Consider the following 9,502-nt stretch of genomic DNA (forward strand, 5'->3'; position numbering starts at 1 on the left):
AACTTAAAGAAATATGTTTTAAGGCTTGCGTTGTTTTTATGGTTGCTGTCCTACTGGAAGGTAAATCCTCACTATCAGTATTTTGGAGCCTATGATAGGTTTTCTTTAAAATGATCCTGTATTTTATTTCATTTCATCAGTCTGTATTACAGAAAGTCTGAAGATGCCTCTGACTGAACACACTTTTGTTTTAAAGCAGTCTCAGAAAGAAATGCAGGGTTGACGTTCAATTTATGAAGAATCCTTCACTGGACCACAATCTCCAGAGGTTCCACATATAGTCCCCAGAACAGAACCAGCTTTCTTTACCAGGTTGTTTAGCCTTTTTAAGTCCCTGGCTCTGTGCTGCTGCCTCCCAACAGATGAAGATTTTAACCTAGGTATCCCTTTTTCCAGTTAAACTTCCACAAAAGGTACACATATAGTCCTTTCAGCAAGTTCTGAGACTTTTCTGAGACAGATGCCACGGCTCCACTCCAACACGATCTGAGATGAACTCTTCCTCACAAAGGAAGCTAATTTCAGTCACCTTTATCTAGTATCTAATTCTTTGATGATCCAGGCATCAGGACCAATGGTGAGGGGCGAAACACGGTGAGTCCCGTAAATACAGAGGTTTGCTTTTAGGCTGAGCGGTTTCTTCAGCACAACTTCACTGTCTCTGTAGTGAACCCAATTTGTCTACCCATACATCTCTAAGCTCTCACCAGCTTGCTTGACTGTGCTGAAGAAAGCAGTGCTACTACGTGATGCTGCCACCACTGATAGGATGGTGTGTTCAGGGAATAACAAACCATATTTACGCCATGTGGACAAATCCATTCATTTGTGGTGTAGACTAAAAACCTATCCTTCACACAATAGAGGGATTGTTCAAGACTATGGTTGTAATATCTCTAAATGTGGAGCAGCACAAGACACCTGCATACCTTTTTTTTTTAAGTCATATCTATTTTCTCAACCATTTTGGTCTCTTGAAAGAGTCGTTGCACCTTTCAAGTGCAACGACTACAAGTGCAACCAATACAAAAATCCCCCTTGTCTTGGGGATTTTTGAAACAAGCTGATACAATTTTTGCGCCTTCCCACTTGCATCCTTATATTATTTTACAACATTCCAAGATAGATTGCAATGCCTACTTTTTGTTGTGTTATTTCTTATTTGTCTGAATGTTACAACACTCAAACAGATTTCATTCTGAAATCAAATGAATTGATTTCAGAATGAATTCCTGAAATTAATGTTGCTTTAAAATGAACAACTTAGATTGCTTCTGATGCACAGACTTTATTTAATTTTTTTTTTTGCACATCTGTGTAACCAAAAACTTTGTTGTTGTACTTTATTCTTTTAAACTATGAGCTATTATGATACCGGAAGTAGTTTTATATTTTTACTGAAGAATAGCATTACACATTTTATTATATTTTGTCTGATCATGTCGCTTAGAAATCTTGTTGATCTTTATGTTTTTTGTTGTTTTTTTACAATAACATATGTGAAGAATATTCTTTGTTGATACACTTAAATTCCTTACCTTTGTTGGTGCATTTTAATTTCTTGTTAAAAAAAAAATGAAACAAATAAAAAAAAAAGAAAATTGAGTTGTGGATACCTTGATACCAAAAAATATTAAGGAATTAAACGTTCTACAAATGCCTGAATAAATAGCAAACATGTAGTTGGGTTTTACCAAAGCAGTAGAAGTATTTACATGAGGTACGTATATTACATTTGAGAATCAAATACATGGGATGAAGCTAAAATAATGTCAATGGGCAATGCAAACATTTACAATGTGTACTATGCTAGGATATAGACTACAGACCATTTCAATAAATTACAATACTACTGAAAAGCCAATTTATTTTAGGAACAGGAAGTTGACTAAGTGAAATAATTAATGACTGGGTGTTTGAAAGCCTTTATTTCTGTCAATTATGATGAAATGTAATTTAATATCTGCTTCCCTGAAATTTAAAAGTAAAGTGTAAGAAAGTGTAAGAAAGTTTGGTTATTTCATTTAATGTCTCAAGAAATATAGCGCCTCTTGACATGCAAGATTAATCACACTATAAACAAATAATATGATGCACAACATCCAAAGCTGCACAGAAACACTGCTATGCAGCTTTCTGCCACAAGCTGTTGAAATGCTTAGCTTGTTAAAATAATTATGGTAACTTTGGTTTGTTGAAGTCATTTCATATTTTTTTTAATCTGTTTTGTGTTTATTTGCACAAAACAGATAAAACATATTTTATGGTGTATTTTTTTTTAAATAATTTTTTATAGTTAAAAAAATTCCCAGAGGAAAAATAAATAAATATCTTTATACTTATAAAGATATTTATGTTTATAAACGCCTTTATAAATATAAGATATTTATAAAAGAAAAATATCTTATCTTATAAGATATTTATTCTTTTATTTTTCATATGGAGATTTAGAAAGTCTGCACACTATATTTATTCTGTTGAATTCATTCATTGTTCTTTCATTTATGTAGTCCTCCTCTTAATCCATTCACATACCCGGACAGTCAAGCCACCTTTGAGTAGACGGCCTGGTTTAATCCCCTCAGCTTCATTTATCCACTCTGATGTTTGGGATCAAGTGAAATCTTCCCCCCCGCCCCTTTTCTCCTGGCGCCACCAACGCCGAATGACGGACGCACGTCGTGGTCGGCTGCGTAGACTTGCTGGTCTCGTGAGACGTAGCTGTAGGAACACGCCTGGTGACGCTACCAGGGTTCACATTGAATGCCTGACGGAAAAATATCAACATGGTGTCACTGCAAAAATGATTTCGAAGTGATTTTTCCTCGGTGTTTTAACAAATAAAGGTGATTTTTTGAAAAGTTACTTTTATTTATGTTCCCCCCACCCTTCCTCATTAATCTTACGTAAGGGCGCTCGCGACTACGACAGGTGGGCGTCTAATTAAGCAACTTTACTAATGAGAAACTGCTGCCCACCTGTGTGAAAGACGGCCGTAGTCAAGACACAGTTGGATTTTGTTCGTATTTTCTACGTCAGATTTTTCTATATGTTGGACCACTTTATTTCACCACAAGTTGACTGTAAGTTGATGCAATGCATTGAGACTCGGTAACAGCCGGTGTCATCCGAACTGTCGCTGGTCAGACGCTGTTTTTAACTTGCTTGAAATGTGTATCAAATGCTATATGTGTGTTATTTTAAAGCTTGTCGTTTTAGACAGCACTATTTTGATGTTAGTAGCGAGGAAAAAAGTTCTGAAGTTATGTTCTCTTGTATTTGTTTAGGTGATGCTTCAACTTGTTATGGCAAACAAGTGGAAGTCCTGGACTCGTGCAGAAAAAAAAGGGTTTACGCTATCCAGGTCCAAGATGTTTCAGGTATGAAGGCGTGTGTCTACATGTACAATAGCCATTTGAGTGTTTCTGAATATTTAGTCGTCCTTGCTCTGTGAATGTGTGTCGTACGTTCCTCCCCTGGCTAGACTTTCTCATTTTACAAGTTGTACACTTTTTCTATCATGGAGGAAAGTCCATGTTGTGTTTCTGTATTTTTCAAGCGGATTTTAGGGGGTTGACATTTGTTTTTTATAGCTAAAATGACATTGACACACATTGAGAACTTGTGGACTTGTAAAGCAATATGCAGTCCTGCAGATTAGAGCTCCTTCCAGTACATAAATTAACATTTAAACACTTGAGTCTAGCTTTGCTGCTTTTGAAAGCTTTTCCCTTTAGACTTTTAAATCTTCCTTGTAGTTATTTTTTTGTAAACCTAAAGACTATTTGGTTATTTTCCCCATGTTTTTAGTCATGCAATATTTGTCAAATTTGATTTGTGATTCAAATTTTGAGAGGAATTGATAATTGGTTTTCTCCATCTGCATACCACCCACAGGAACAATTCCCTTTATCCCTTTGTGTTTATTTGTGTTTATTTCACTGTGTGAAATAAACACAATATCCCTTTGTGTTTATTTCACTGTGTGGCTGATGAGATTGGAAGCTAGATTTTGTTGTGGCTATTTACCAGTTTTGGCTGTCATAATTTTTGAGAAATGAATGTTCCAGTGCAATTCATTGTGTTTTATATAATTTCTTTAGCTACCCATTGCGTCACTTTTATACATTGAATTTTGAATCCCTTAATGTCTTATTTATACCTTTTTTGCATGACATTTCTTTTGTCATGACTTAAATTAGATTAATCTGAATATCAACCTATGAGTGTAAATTTAGGTATGATGCTAATTAGCTCCACAAGGCACTTAAGGAACAAAACAAACCTTTCAATCTCAATGTTTATTTTATTGATGCTGCTACTTGCTCAAACAAGAGTGTTAAATGTATGTTTGTGAACAACCATTGCTTTTTATGACTGCAGTGTTTCAAAACTGGCTAAATACAGAAAAATCCCTTTACTACTCTATCCTCATTTGCAATGTGAAGCTGACTAGCATCACATGTCTCCAAGGGAGTTTAACCATTGTGCAATAAATCTGAAATTGGAGTCATTCTAACACACTGTATTCAGAATACTTACTTTGCAAAGTTCATTTTTTTAAGTGGGAGGATACAATCTTGGATTCTGTGTCAAAAATAAACCACTGTTTAGGAGAAGGCACAGTTCATTGTAACTCTAGTCCTCCAGCCTTTATAATTTATTTTTTTTAAAAAAAGCTAAACTCTTGAAATCTGAAGTTAAAGACTATTATAAAGCAAGCATAAAAGACTAACTTTTTATGTAGTCTTTAATGCTGAACAAACATTTCTGCAATTACTGCTGCAACTGTTATTGCAGGGGAGTGAATCCAATAGCTTTAAAGACAGAAAATGTTTGCATCGTCTTTTCAAACGTGCTGGAACTTAGGCAGATTGAAGAGACGGTCCCTGTGAACATTACATTTAAAATCTTACTGTCTTTTTATTGTATGTGGGCCTGTCCTTTGGCTGGGCTGTGCTAATGAAAATATAATTTACTATACTCCACTTTATTTTACCCTTGGCTGTATGTGGAACCGCTTTCAGCCTTACATATTTTCTTCTAGGATTTCAACTTAGTTCTATCAATTTCCCTACAAATTATGACCAAATTTCCCATCTCTTATGATACTGAGCATACTACAGTATGATGCTGCCAATCTTTTTTGTAGTGGGGATAGAGTGTAATTGAGTTTACAAAATGTGAGTTAAAATAAAATGGAACAGTGTTTCATGGGACAGTCTATTTTCTTCACCTGTTTAAAAATATTCATATAAAGTTGAATATTAGCCATATAAAGTCTATTTTTGGCCTAACGGATGTGAAGATGATGTAAGGACGTTTTGTAAGTTGCAATAAACCTACCACTTGAAACGGATATGTTTATATCAATTGTGAAAACACTTGATCTATTACAGTTTCTTCCAACCTCCTCCTATTGGTTCAGTAAATATTAAAGTGCTGATGCAGCTTCTCAGTCATCTTAAGAGCTTAAGAAACAGGCAGTTGGATTTGTTTCTTGAAGAGGTCTCACCTTTCATCAGAGAGCGCTGATTAAGCCCTTAGGAGAACAGATGAAACATCTTCAAGAAACAAGACAAAGTGCAGTTTCCTTCCACAAAAGCTCTTAATAAATATTTAAGCTCACTACTCCTCTTCTGACATCTTATGGTTCCTTGCACATTATATGCCTCTGGCTTATTAGAAATCAACCCTCCCCCCCCTTTGCCTTTTACACAAGTTACTGTACTGGATTGATTATGTTAAGGTTTATCTTGGCTACATATTTGAGAGGCTTAAAGGTGGTGAGAAAACTAAAGACAGGAACTGAAAGAATCTAATATTGGTGAAAGTCCTGGAGCTGAAACCTAATGTGTCTGGAAAGATGGAGAAAACGTTTTCTTGTGGTTGCCTCACCGCAGCCAGTGATCCGAAGAGCAACAAACGGCAAGTAGCTTTGCTTCCACTACAATGTGCTGCACTAACAGCTGATGCCATCTGCTGGCTAAAATTATAAACTACAGAGATGATCAGTCTTATCTAACTCTGTAAATTATTTTCAAGCATTTTTAATGGTATGATGATCGCCTCTTATCTCCAATTTGCTATCACTAGTCTTCTTCAGCCCAATTTTGGTGCCTCTCAATTGATTTCAAAAAGATTAGGCAAGCGGTGTCCTTCATAACCTACTTACAGGACCTGTGTGTCCCCAGTTTACATCTGAATTACATTTTAACTGATGGTAGCATGCAAAACTTTTCCTATGGAGGCAGCTTTTAACAATCTGATATCAAATTGTGTGTAAATGAAGCACAATTTGCTCAAAAGTATTATGAAATGATGTCTAGTCCCTCTGTAATTCAAGCTCGAATCCCAGTTATTGCGTTTATGAATGAACGAGCGTTGGCACCCTTTGGTATTATTGCCTCTTTGGAATTTAAATATATGCAAAGATCAAAGCAACCCTTCAGGAGGCTGAGGTGGTGCAATAAGCAGAAACCCCTCAACTGTCTCATAGCCGCCCCTCTTCTACTGTACCTCTGCTGATGTCTTCTTTGCACAGTACAGCATCGAGCTTTTCTGAACACCCACCAGGGGGCAGAAGTGCTCAGGAATGTAATTTATATATATTTTCAATCCCGCTCTGGCTTCCGAATCACTTTTCCTCAGCAGTTTGTCTAAGACACTGCAGCCTGACATTCATACATATAAAATAAAAATAGCTGCCGATTTATTCTGAAAGATGGGTGAATATTAATCTTTGGGGGAGCTCAAGTCTTTACATGCACTTTTACAACGTCTGTACAAGATTCATTATGTCATCCTTAACCTCGAATGAGATTGCATTTTCTCTGGAGCTTAAATGCAGATCCTCATTATGCTCGCTCGTAGCCCCAAAGCGTCTTCACAAGGTCATAACCTCTGTTCCTGCACCACTGCTGCACTGCATTGTCTGGGTTCAGTTGCTCTACGCACATTCACAGTAACGCATCGGCCAGCTCCATGTTTATACCAGCTTGTTAATGACCATTATAAATTTTACAGGAAGGAAATCAAAGTCTTATCTGGTGGCTGCAGTAGACATGTTTCATAACACTTGAAATACTTCAGCAGTTTAACTTTTTCACTTTGGTGGCACTCGCATTTCTTAATCTGCAGATGATTTAGTTGCAGACTTTTTTTTTCATTTTGTAGAGTCTGTGCTCATTTTCCTACTCTGTATATTTTTAGTCTTTGATAGACAGTGGAAATTTTGGAACCTAGTTAAATGGATTGGTGCCATATTGATGTGGCATGACGATGAGTTTTAGATGTATACTTCTTACACAAACGTGCTGGAGTAAAAGTTTAATGTGCTACATTTGCATAATATGTTTGCGTCTGGCAGCTTTTTGATCGTTGGTTCTGAATTTTATATTTGATGCTGCAAGTCTGATCTTACGAGGCGAGGGTAAGAACTAGGTAATTGCATGCAGCTTAGGCAATTGGAGAAACGCTATACAAGTTGCATAGATAATATAAAATTAAGAGAAAAGTAGACTGGACAGCCTTTTGCTCAAATCTCTGTTTGTGTGAGCAGATCAGAGTCGGAGCAATGGACCTTAAGGACCTTGAGAAGGGGATTGGATGCTTACGGTGCAGAACTCTATCTTCAAGGCTCTCTGCCCTAAACTTTTTCAGTTTTATCATTAATTATTTCTTACTAATTGCCAGGATTAAATAAGAGTGAGAGAGAAAGGGCACTCTATGTCTCGGGAGCATTAGACCAATCTTTCCCTGTGTGTGGGTGGGTGTGTGTATGCCCCTTCTTACCCACACATGCACATTTTTAGTGTACTTTATAAGGTACAGAAAAAGAGGAAGAAGGTGAGATTGGACATTTTCTGTCAGCAACGTTAACACTTTTTAGTTGATTGTGCTTGTTGAAGCATCAAACTACTTGTTACATTTGAGATGATGCTAATAGCCCAGCAATGTCCTTGAGCAATGCAAAACCTTGAAGGTTGGGTTCTTTTTCTTGCTGATTTCTTACAGTTTTTCTGGGAAGTCTTATTCTCTGTGAACTATGAATCAGAAACGCACTAGTCATTTTCACCTGCGTTAGTGCAGTGTCACTGAGCTGCACAGATAAATCTGGTTCACTTTTAAACATCCTTTTGCTCCTTTTTTCTAACTTTTTCTGCCTTTTCAAATGTTTTATTTTTACTCTTGAAGGATGGCAATAAACAGTTTTACAAGAAGTGACTCCAGTGCGTATCTGCACCCGTGACCGGATGAGTTTCTTCACTGCACTGTAAACGTGTCCAATCACACTGCGATCAAATCACCTTCACATTATCCGTCTTCCAGTGAGCTGGGTTTTATTTCTCTTCAGCTGATGATAAAAGCTCTTGTTGACAGCGTAGACCAGCTCATCCATCTGGCTCCAGAGCCAGTCCTGTGGCTTCTGTTAATTTTTGACGTGATGGATGAACCTTCCTCGCTCCTTCACGTCAAAATGGACACGTCGCCTTATATCTCCATCGCATGTTCCAGCTCAGTAAAGCATATAAAGCAAGCAGCAGACATGCAAATCTACTTTGACATTAATGGTTAGACTTTCAAACATTGTCCTCATATTGTGTGCGAATACAAAACATCTTAATGCTTCATATTTAGACATATTTTATCATCCAAAAAAGGCATTTCTGCCTTTCTTTTATATTATTGAGAACTAATTAAACATTTCTTCTGGCTGATGTGTGAAAAAGTCTATTTGGGTGTTGTCTGCAATATTAAGATCAAATGTTTATTGGGTGTAAATATAAAATTGTAATAAAGACTTGTGATATTCTACGCCGTGTAATCAATTTATGAGATAAACTTTCTGAAATGAGTGACAATTAGATTGTTAACTTTCTGCTGTACAACCAATAACTTAACCAACACGTTTTGAGACGCACCAGTACAGTCCCCTGAATTTGATAGCATCTTTCATTAGCCAGCCTGAATCTTCTCCATCAGCCACTACTGAGCATAGACAGTTTGTGTATAAAACCCATGCATGCATTTAATCATTTCATGTCTTATCAGTTTAATCTTTCCTGGAACAATATTGAGACATTAAAGATTGCCTTGTTAGCAATCTCAAAGGAGGTATGAACACGTCAGATGTGGTGATCCTGTGTGACTAGCTATGAGGAACAATAGAAGCACATTAATATGCCATTACGTGATGTGTAAAGATTTGTCCTGTCGACACAAAAAGCACGTAAAGCCGTATGATGATGTGGGTTTTGTTGCTTCGCTAGATCGGTGTGACATTCTCTCCCAGTGTTGAGTTGGATCGACTTTACCCACCAGAATATTTGCAGTTGGAAACCTTGAAAATGTTAAGCTTCACTTATTAGAAATGAGATTTTTAGTTGGATGTTGCTCCTGTTTGTTTTTCACCTTTTTTTGGTCCACCTGCTCCTCCAGTTGTGCTGACATTTTACCTTTACGGGTTTTGTCAGATTGGAAAAAATCAGCCTGCACCCCT

Source organism: Poecilia formosa, unplaced genomic scaffold (genome assembly GCF_000485575.1).
Source record: "Poecilia formosa unplaced genomic scaffold, Poecilia_formosa-5.1.2 Scaffold154, whole genome shotgun sequence".
NCBI lineage: Eukaryota > Metazoa > Chordata > Actinopteri > Cyprinodontiformes > Poeciliidae > Poecilia > Poecilia formosa.